Source organism: Pinus tabuliformis, chromosome 6 (genome assembly GCF_031772625.1).
Source record: "Pinus tabuliformis cultivar Carrire ecotype Pingquan chromosome 6, CPIR1, whole genome shotgun sequence".
Taxonomy (NCBI): domain Eukaryota; kingdom Viridiplantae; phylum Streptophyta; class Pinopsida; order Pinales; family Pinaceae; genus Pinus; species Pinus tabuliformis.
In genome coordinates this window covers 1626735728-1626747852 of record NC_142292.1, presented here as the reverse complement: position 1 = coordinate 1626747852, position 12125 = coordinate 1626735728, and positions in this window count along the sequence as shown.

Sequence of the window (12125 nt, the reverse complement as noted above, 5' to 3'; positions counted from 1 at the left end):
CATGTAGATCAAAATATTGCTCCATCTGAAGTATCCAATTTACCGGATCCTTGCCATCAAACTTCCTCATCTTGCTTTTTCTTGATTTTAGGAGCTCGACATTGAAACGACTGTAACTTTGTACTTTCAGATCTTTAAGTTCTGAAATTACGATCTATAGCAGCCCTCTGTGTCCTCTTTCCAATGCCACCAGTCTGATCCAAATTGGATTCTCTAAGGAAATGTTATGCACAATCTCCCAAGATGACCTGATTATAGACCTTTCCAGAAGAGCGAACTTGTATGAAGTGCCACGTGTCACTGTTTCGACCTCTGGATCTAAAAAATGCATACAAGAAACTACAGTCCGTCCTCTTTCTGTACCTTCTTACGAAATTTCAATCCGATCCCCAGAGAGAAAGTTATGACGATTTTCCCCAGGTCACATGTTTGGAATGTAATTCAAGAGTCTGCAAAAAGACCAACTTCCTCAAATCATATCTCCGCACATATAGCGCGAAAGGCTCTGAAATTTGGACCCGAGGTTCAGCGTGATTTCTTCTCAAATGGGTTTTTTTTTCAACTTTTGAAACATTGCAGAAAAAAAGTTATAGCGAACATTCCATGATGACCTGTTTGGAGCAGCCAAACCCTAGAATCCAAAGCTCTGATACCAAATGTTATGAAACCAGCTCAAGAAAAGATAGAAAAGATAGATCAACGCCTTAGAATTCAGCCTCTTCGAGGGGGCAACCTCCTTTACATTACATAAATGAACAATTCTTGGATGATCGAAATGAAAAGACCTCCTATCTATATATAGGAGTCTAAGGGGTCATAACATAATCAGAGCCGACATAACAATAATAATGTAAGGGCACAATAATAACAATAGTGGGCTTCTATGGGGCACAATAGTAAAAATATGGGCACTACATGGGTACATCAATATAATAAGTGGGTTATACTAATAACAATAAGGGGTTACACTAGTAGTATAGGGGCCTAACAAGTAGGGCCCTAAGGTTGAATATAATTAAGCTTCCCCACTCATAAATCATTGTTTTCAAGCAAAATTAACAGGGGAAGCCTAGCCCTTTTTGAGGGGGGATGCCCACAAGCACCCATTTTGGGGAAGCATGTCCCCCACACTAGGGAAACATTTCCCCTTGCGTCTCCCTATGTCTCCTCAAAAGAGGGACGTGGGGAAACGTTTCCCCAGGCATCCCCCCATCCCAAGTGCGTTGGAAGCGGACGCGTCCCTATGGAACATTGCTATAAGGTGGCCATATGTTGATGGTCAATTGTTTGGTTTGAGATCTAATATTTGTTTTTATAATGAACTTAAGGGAAGTAAACATGCATAACTTTTTTAGTCTCACATGTCGTCTCTTGTGAAGCCCTTGACTGCCTACCTCTACCTAATAGGGCCTCTTTAGTCCAAGCTATTCTCCAAAAGACATTATCAGACACATTTGTGATTTCATAGTGATTCATGATTCAATTTCCTCTGATAAAACAATGTGACATTGCTTGCTCTCACTGCCTTGCTTCACTAGGACAATCTTTATTGTATGATTGAAGGTCCCTCTGTTTTTCAATGCAACTCCCCCCCACTGGATCTGTTTGTATCTCTATTTCTAGTATGACATGGCTCAAAAAGGGATTAGATATGGTTGGGGTACATACCTTGTAGGGATACCACCAGGATACATGTTGGATATGGGTAGTAAGGAAATCTCATATATATCTGCTATCCATAATAAAGCTTCAGAAAGAGAAAACTGAAGGTGGCTTTATTTGATTGTAAGATGAACTCAAGGAGGATCTTTTTTAGTATTTTCTGATTTTATTCATTGCGAGCTAATTTCAGGCAGGATTTTCTTCAGTTTAGGTTTATTCGTTCATCTCCGGGTTTTATTGTCCATTGTGTGTATATGTAAAAGTAAAAACATGCATTTGAATTTTTATGACTAAATTATAAATTACATGTGTTGGAAGCACGATTGTTGTTACACCAAAACTCGTAGGTGTTAGTAGATGGGCCCATCACCAAAGTTAACAGATCCTCGAGAGGCGTTTAAGCACATGTTGTGAAACACACAGGGAGAGTTGGATTATCCAATGCCCAACAATCCCCCCAGTGCGAGCTGGGGGTGTTTTGAACTCAAGCATTTTGGCTCTGATAGCAATTGTTGGAAATCATGATTGTCGTTATGCCAAAACCCACAAGTGTTAGTAAACAGATGCATCACCAAAGTTAACAGATCCTCGAGAGGCAGTTAAGCACATTTCTTGAAACACACGGGGAACATTGGATTATCCAAATCCCAACAACATATGTATATATTGTTACATATATGTGTATAAACATCTTACAAATGTGTGTGTATCTTTTTATTTTTCTAGAGAAATAATGCTCCCCTAGCTTCCTATTCTTAAGAAATGAATGAGATAGTTGGTACCTTGCTAGTGTTATTTTGTAGATTTTCCCCCCTCTTCCCAGAGTTTGCAAATAGGGGGTGGTATTAACCACCAACTGCAATAGTGGCTAGAATCCTAGAGGACTTGGTGGGTGTGAATCTTGTGACATATCAAGCTTTACACTTTAATGGAGAGGGTTGAGTCAACCAAGCTATCCTTTGGGGCTGCATATGTCTGTATATTCACACACACACACTATATACACACACACACACACACATACACATTGTGGGCTGCATGAATAATTTTTAGTAAAAAAAACTTTTATATTAAATCAAGAAACCCAGACATGTAAAAGGTAGGGTGCATTTTGCATAAGTACAAAAATTTACACATTATTACCCATATATGCATTGTCTTATATATGCAGATAGGCTGACATTCCAAAACTTAAAAATTGGCTACAACATCAACGTTTCACATTATTCATTTAAAATCTAACATAAAACGTATTTGATGTTGCATCAATGTTATGAAACCAGCTCACAAAAATATAGAAAAAATGGATCAATGACTTAGAAATCAGCCTCTTCGAGGGGGAAACCTCCTTTACATTACACAAATGAAAAATTCTTGGATGATACAAATGACAAGACCTCCTTTCTATATATAGGAGTCTAAGGGGTCCTAATACAATCAGAGCCTACATAAAAATAATATTGTAGGGGCACAACAATAACAATAGTGGGCTTCTATGGGGCATAATAATAACAACATGGGGACTATATGGGCACAATAATACAATAAGGGGGTTGCACTAATAACAATAAGGGGTTACACTAGTAGTATAGGGACCTAACATGCCCCTCTCCTTCAAAAAGTGTTGTCCTCAATGCTTGAGTAGTTCTGGATGCTTCTGTATAAAATTCTCATCCTCCCATGTGGAATCTTCAACGGGTAAGTTCTTCCACTTGATGAGATACTCTAAAATTGATCGATTTCGTAGCTGTCGATTTCTTGTTTTTGTGACTACTTCCGGTTCCAATATGATTTTTCCTTCCTCATCAAGTTCTAGCAATATTGTTTGAACTGAGATCTTCTCACCTATAACCTTGTTTAAGCATGAAACATGGAAAACTAGGTGCACTCGGGAAGATGCAGGAAGCTCCAATTTGTATGCCATAGTACCAATCTTTTGCAGCCCTTTATAAGGACCATAGTAATTTAGTGATAATTTATTATCTTTCTTAGGTTTCTTGAGGGAAATTTGTTTGTATGGTTGTAGTCGTAAAAATACCCAGTCACCTATGTCAAAAATTCTTTCATCGTGATTTTGATCTGCCTGTTGTTTCATTTGATTATGTGCGAAAGTGAGTTTGTTTTTTTTATTCTTGATATGTCCTTCTATCTTGAGAGTTTGAGGAGTGGTAATTCCTACCAATGCATTACAAGATATGGTCAAATTCATTTCTTCTTTCTCTAGGGTTGGTTCCTGGTGTATATCCTCTTCTTTTGACATTTCTTGATCCTTTTCTTCCTCCTCTTCACAATCAATGTAAAATAATTTCTTCTCAACACACTTATGACCTTTAGTGTATTTTCTATCACAACTGTAACAAAGGTCATTTTCTCCTTTTTCTTCCAATTGTTGTGGTGTCAACCTTGTAGGTTGTGGAAGGCTAGGAGAAACAACACTTCCATCTTTATAATTGTGAGTGGTAGGATTTCTTGTTTCCATAATTTTGCTTTCAATTTTTCTTTCCAACCTGAATGCCTTCTCCAATGAATCAGGTTCCCAAAGACGAACCTCATGTTGAATGTTATCCTTTAAAGTCCCTATGAAGACATCAATCCTCTGCTTCTCTGGAATATCATTTACCCTTATATTCAATTTTTAAAGTCCTCAATGTGCTCTGTCTGTTGGGTCCCTATAATACTAGTGATTACCCCATTACTATTGTAGTTATACCCCTTATTTATATTGTTGTGCCCCTATTACCCCCATATTGTTATTTCTGTGCCCCATAGAATCCCTCTATTGTTATTTTTGTGGCTTTATATTATTATTGTTAGGTCGGCTGGATTATATTGTGACTCCTTAGACTCCTATATATAGAAAGGAGGTTTTGTCATTTGTATCATCCAAGAATTGTTCATTTATGTAATGTAAAGGAGGTTTCCCCCTCGAAGAGGCTGAATTCTAAGGCGTTGATCTATCTTTTCTATCTTTTCTTGAGCTGGTTTCATAACATTTGGTATCAGAGCTTTGGATTCTAGGGTTTCGCTGCTCCAAACAGGTCATCGTGGCATTTTCGCTATAACTTTTTTTTTGTGACGTTTCAGAAGTCGCAAAAAAAACCCATTTGAGAAGAAATCGTGCTGAACCTTGGGTCCGAATTTCAGAGCTTTTCGCGCGATATTTGCGGAGATATGATCTGAGGAAGTTGGTCTTTTTGCAGACTCCTGAATTACATTCAAAACAGGTGACCTGGGGAAAATCGTCATAACTTTCTCTCTGGGGATCGGATTGAAATTTCGTAAGAAGGTACAGAAAGAGGACGGACTGTAGTTTCTTGTATGTGTGTTTTAGATTCAAAGGTTGAAACAGTGACTCGTGGCACGTCGTACAAGTTCGCTCTACTGAACTAGTCTAAAAGCAAGTCACTGTGGGAGATTTCACATAACTCTTCCTTGGAGAATCCAATTTGGGTCAGACTTGTGGCATTGGAAAGAGGACGCAGAAGGCTACTACAGGTCGCAATTTCAGAACTGGATGATTCGAAATTACAGAGATACATCAGATTCAATATCAGGCTTCTATAAAGTGAAAAAAGGTGTGTAGTTTTTTTTTTAATTTTGTGTAAGCTTGGTTTAACGGAATTCAAAGGGCATAGTAAAGCATTATTATCGGTAACTGATGCCCCGAGGAAAGAAAATGCAAACACCTAGTAAGGAACCTGAAAGCTCTAGCATGACTCATGAAGAAGAGGAAGAAATGCTACATGATATATCAAAATTACAAGAACAAGTGCAACAAATGTCACGCTCACAAAAGCTAACAGAAGCTAAGATAAGTGGCGTGGAATCTAAGATGAATGGCGTGGAATCTAAGATAAATGGCATGGAATCTAAGATAAAGGGCATGGAAGCTAAGATGGATGATTTGAAGACAGATTTGAGGACAGATTTGAAGACGGACATGGAAGATTTGAAGACAGATTTGACAAATTTTCTACAAGAAATACTTACTAATGGTGAAAAGGTTGTAAAGGAAACTCATGATGTGAACAAAAGTAATGTTAATCATGATTCCATAGACGCTAATGTTGGATCGAAGACCCACCATATTCCAAAAATCGATATGAGGAAGTTTGATGGCAAGGATCCCGCCACATGGATATTACAGATGGAGCAGTTCTTCGATCTCAATAATGTGCAAAACACACAAAAGGTACGTATGGCAACTGTATATTTGGAACCAAATCAGTTTGTATGGTATCAATGGCTTTGCTCTCGTAAAAAATTTATCACTTGGGCAATTTTTACGGAAGAATTGATAGCACATTATGAGGATACAAAAAGCAACACTTTTTTTAGCCAATTGATAAGTCTCAAACAAAAGGGTTCAATAATGGAGCACATTGAGGAGTTCCAAAAATTGAACATAAGGGTAAAAGATATTCCAGAGGAGCATAGGATTGATGTGTTCATAGGGTCTTTAAAGGATAATATCCAACATGATGTTCGCCTTTGGGAACCTGATTCATTAGAGAAGGCATTCAGGTTAGCAAGAAAAATGGAAAGCAAAATTATGGCAACCAGGAAGCATACCACTCACAACTATAAAGACGGAAGTGTTGTTGCCCTAGTCTTCCACAACCTATAAGGTTGACACCACAACAATTGGAAGAAAAAAGAGCAAAAGGGCTTTGTTACAGTTGTGATAGCAAATACACTAAAGGTCATAAGTGTGCTGAGAAGAAATTATTCTACATAGATTGTGAAGAGGAAGAAGAAAAGGAGCAAGAAAGGTCAAAAGAAGAGGATATACTCCAGGAACAAAGCCTAGATGAAGAACAAATAAATCCGACCATATCTTGTAATGCATTGGCGGGAATTACCACTCCTCAAACCATCAAGATAGAAGGACAAATCAAGAAGAAAAAGGTAATAGTGTTGATTGATTCAGGAAGCACCCACAATTTTATTCATTGTAGGGTAGCAAAAGAATTGAATTGCTTCCTATATCCAGCACCAGAGTGTCAAGTGATGATTGCAAATGGAGGAACAATAAATTGCTCTGGAAAGTGCCATAATATCAAGCTATCCATGGGAGAATATGTATTGACTAGCCCAATGCTTTCCATTCCAATGGGAGGTGCTGATGTTGTACTAGGAGTCCAATGGCTACAATCCTTGGGTACAATAGCTTTTAATTTTCAAGAACTTTTCATCAAATTTTCTACGGAAGGAAAGGAAGTTGAATTAAGGGGTATTGCAGGGAAACCAGGAAAGATAATCAGCTCTAATGGTATGACAAAGCTTCTAAAAAAGGAGCAAAGAGGTGTAATTGCACAATTATGTTCGCTAGATGTTTCCACATTGGAATCATCTATTTCTCCAGATCTCCAAAAAGTCCTGGACAATCATTCCAAGGTATTTGAGACTCCCAAAGGTCTCCCACCTATGCGTGATCATGATCATGCTATTCATCTGATTCCAGGAAGTGTTCCTCCAAACATCAGGCCGTACAGATATCCCTATGTCCAAAAAAGTGAAATTGAACGTATGGTTGCAGAAATGCTAGAGGCTGGTATAATTCAACCGAGTCAAAGTTCTTTCTCTGCTCCAGTAGTATTGGTGCACAAGAAGGATGGATCATGGCGCATGTGTCCGGATTATAGGGAGCTCAACAAGCTCACTATTAAAGATAAGTTCCCCATTCCTGTCATTGATGAATTACTGGATGAATTGCATGGATCAATTTACTTCACCAAGTTGGATCTTCGTTCAGGATATCATCAAATCAGAATGAAGATTGAAGACATTCCGAAAACGGCATTTAGAACTCATGAGGGTCATTATGAATTTTTGGTCATGCCTTTTGGCCTTACCAATGCACCTTCAACATTTCAAGGTTTGATGAATTCAATTTTCAAACCATTCCTTAGAAAATTTGTGTTAGTATTTTTTGATGATATACTAATCTACAGCAAGTCTTGGAAGGATCATGTTGAACATGTTGACAGGGTGCTACAACTATTGGAGGAGAAACAATTATATGCAAAAAGATCCAAATGTTTCTTTGGAGTCCAGGAGGTGGAATATTTGGGTCATATTGTATCTCATGAAGGAGTTAAGGTAGACCCTAGCAAAATTAAAGCCATTAAGGAATGGAAAATCCCCACATCCATAAAGCATCTGCGAGGATTTCTTGGGTTGACAGGGTATTATCGCAAGTTTGTTAAGAATTATGGGAGAATAGCAGCACCTCTAACAACATTATTGAAGAAAGATGCATTTTCATGGACTCCGGAAGCAACAAAGGCCTTTGAACATCTTAAAGAGGCAATGTGCCAAGCACCGGTCTTAGCTACACCGGACTTCACAAAAACCTTTATTGTGGAATGTGATGCTTCAGGAAATGGAATTGGTGCTGTTCTAATGCAAGATGAAAGACCCATTGCTTTTGAAAGTCGTCCAATCAAGGGAAAGTTTTTAAGCAAAGCTATTTATGAGAAGGAAATGTTGGCAATACTCCATGCACTTAAGAAATGGCGACCCTACCTAATGGGAAGACACTTCAAGGTAAAAACGGATCATGATAGCCTTAAATACTTTTTAGAACAAAGATTATCCTCTGAAGAGCAACAAAAGTGGGTCACAAAGATGTTGGGTTATGACTTTGAAATCATCTACAAAAAAGGGAAGCAAAATGTGGTGGCAGATGCACTCTCAAGAAAGGATGAGGATGTGGAAGCATTGTTGTGCGCCATTTCTATTATCCAACCAGATTGGATAAACGAAGCAAGGGAGGAATGGAAGAATGACGAAGAAGTGTGGGCACTTATTCGAAAGCTACAACAAGATTCCAGTACGTCTGATACATTTAGCTGGCAAAATGATTCGTTATGGTACAAAGATCGCTTATACCTCTGTAAGAATTCCCAGCTAAAACAAAAGATTCTTATGGAATTGCACACTTCTCCCTTAGGAGGGCACTCAGGATTTTTAAAAACTTACCACAGGGTTAAGAAGGAATTTTTTTGGGATGGCCTTAAATCAGATATTCAAAAGTTTGTGGCGGAATGTTTGGTTTGCCAACAAAATAAAGTTGAAACAATTAAGACACCGGGTCTATTACAACCTTTATCCATTCCAAGCCAACGTTGGGAGGAGGTTTCAATGGATTTTATCACAGGTTTACCCAAGTCTGAGGGAAAGAGTGTCATCATGGTGGTAGTTGACAGACTTACCAAGTATGCACACTTTTGTGCATTATCACATCCATTTAAAGCCAGTACAGTTTCTACTGCATTTATGGAAACAATTCAAAAGCTACATGGAAACCCAAAGATTATTGTAAGTGACAGAGATCCCATTTTCACTGGAAATTTTTGGACAGAATTATTTTCTTGTCTTGGTACTCAGTTAGCTCATAGCTCATCTTATCATCCTCAATCTGATGGGCAAACTGAGATAGTAAACAAATGTTTGGAAGGATATCTTCGTTGCTTTGTATCTGATAAACAGACACAATGGGTCAAATGGTTGCCTCTGGCTGAATGGTGGTATAACACTTCCTTCCATACAGCAACAAAAATGACCCCATTTATGGCACTTTATGGGTATCAACCACCATCCATCACATCATATTTAAGAGAAAATTCTAAGGTTCAGGCAGTGGAACATCACATCGAACATCAACAACAAGTCCTCCAACTCTTAAAGGATAACCTCGTGTTGGCACAAAATAGAATGAAACAACAGGCAGATCAACATCGCAGTGAAAGAAGTTTTGATGTAGGTGATTGGGTATTCCTACGGCTACAACCATATAAGCAAATGTCCCTAAAGCAAGCTAAGAAGGATAATAAATTATCACCAAAGTATTATGGTCCGTACAAGGTGTTGCAAAAGATTGGTACTATGGCATACAAATTGGAGCTTCCTGCAGCTTCTCGATTGCACCCAGTTTTCCATGTTTCATGTTTAAAGAAGGTTATAGGCGACAAGCTCCCAGTTCAAACAATATTGCCAGAACTTGACGAGGAAGGAAAAATTATATTGGAACCGGAAGCAGTCACAGAAACAAGAACTCGACAGCTACGAAATCGATCAATTTCAGAGTATCTTATCAAGTGGAAGAACTTATCCGCTGAAGATTCCACATGGGAGGATGAGAATTTTATGCAGAAGTATCCAGAACTACTCAAGCGTTGAGGACAACACTTTTTTGAAGGAGAGGGGCATGTTGGGTCCCTATAATACTAGTGATTACCCCATTACTATTGTAGTTATACCCCTTATTTATATTGTTGTGCCCCTATTACCCCCATATTGTTATTTCTGTGCCCCATAGAATCCCTCTATTGTTATTTTTGTGGCTTTATATTATTATTGTTAGGTCGGCTGGATTATATTGTGACTCCTTAGACTCCTATATATAGAAAGGAGGTTTTGTCATTTGTATCATCAAAGAATTGTTCATTTATGTAATGTAAAGGAGGTTGCCCCCTCGAAGAGGCTGAATTCTAAGGCGTTGATCTATCTTTTCTATCTTTTCTTGAGCTGGTTTCATAACACTGTCATTGAACCCTTTTGTTTGAGATTTATCAATTAGCTAAAGAAGGTGTTTCTCTTTGTATCCTCATAATGTGCTATCATTTCTTCCGTGAAAATTGACCAGGTGACAAGTGGTTTACGAGAACGAAGCCCTTTATACCATAAAAATTGATTTGGTTCTAAATATAAAAATGCAATACGTACCTTTTGTAACAGTTTCACATCATGTAGATCAAAATATTTATCTATATGTAGTATCCATGTTATGGGATCCTTGCCATCAAACTTCCTCATATCAATATTTGGAATATGGTGGGTCTTCAATCCAATGTTATATTCTATGAAATCATGATTAACATTTCTTTTTTTCATATCATGAGTTTCCTCTACCACCTTTTCGTCATTAGGAGGCCTTTCTTGTAGCAGCTTTGTCCCACCTTCCTTCAAACCTTCCATGTATTTCTTCAAATCTTCCATGCCTTTCTTCAAATATGCTTCCCTACCATCGATATTAGCTTCCATGGCACGTATAAAACTATTTATCTTAGCTTCTATGGAATTCTTCAAATCATCCATCCAATTTTTCTTACTAGGTGTTTCTATTTTCTTGATTCGAGTCATTCGTTTTCTTGCTTTTAGCAGCTTGATATTAAACAACTGTAACTCTGTAATTTCATACCTTAAAGTTCTAAAATTTTGGCCTGTGGTAGCCCTCTGAGTCCTCTTTATAACCCCACTAATTTGATCAATATTGGATTCTTAAATAAAGAGTTATGCCAAATCTCTTGTGATCACCTGATTATAGACTAGTTCAATAGAGTGAACTTGTACGACCTAGCACATCTCATTGTTTCAACCTTAGCACCTGCACAAAATGCACAAAAAAGTATAATATGTCATATTTCTGTAACTTCTTACAAAATTTCAATCTGATGGTCAGAGAGAAAGTTATGATGATTTTTCCAAGGTCACATGTTTGGAATGTAATTCAGGAGTCTGCAAAAACCCTAAATGTCTTGGACCATATCTCTGAAAATATAGCGAAACAAAATCTGAAATTCGGGCCCGAGCTTCACCAATATTTCGGCTCAAACGGGTTTTAATTTCAGAGTTTGAACCTTCGTAGAAAAACAATTTTAGTGAAAATTCAACGGTGACCTGTTTGAGATGGAATTCTGGAGCTTGCAAAAACCCTAACTTCCTCAGATCATACCTCCAAAAATGTAGTGAGAAAAAATCTGAAATTTGGACTCGAGGTTCAGAACGATTTCGGCTCCAACGGGTTCTTTTTTATCTTCTGAAACTTTGTAGAGAAAAAATTATAGCAAAAATTCCACGATGACCTATTTGGAGCATCAAAACCTTAGAATTCAAAGCTCTGATACCAAATGTTATGAAACCAGCTCACAAAAAAGATAGAAAAAATAGATCAACGACTTAAAAATCGGCCTCTTCGAGGGGGCAACCTCCTTTACATTACACAAATGAATAATTCTTGGATGATACAAATGACAAGACCTCCTTTCTATATATAGAAGTCGAAGGGGTCCCAATACAATCAGAGCCGACATAAAAATAATATTGTAGGGGCACAACAATAACAATAGTGGGCTTCTCTGGGGCATAATAATAACAAAATGGGGACTATATGGGCACAATAATACAATAAGGGGGTTTCACTAATAACAATAAGGAGTTACACTAGTAGTATAGGGATCTAACAATCAAGGTTTTGGCTTTTGGCTAATTTTCAGTCTTCATGGAGTAGCAAACTTTTTATGGTTATTTTATTGAAGATTCATGTAAGAAATTCTTTTCTTTTCCTTCCTTTTTTATTCTCAACCCATCGTATAACCTGTCCTTTATATGGAGGGCTTAGAAATTGATTGCTCTAAAGTTGGTTGGCCCTTTATTGGATCTGAGAGCCTTTTGTCATT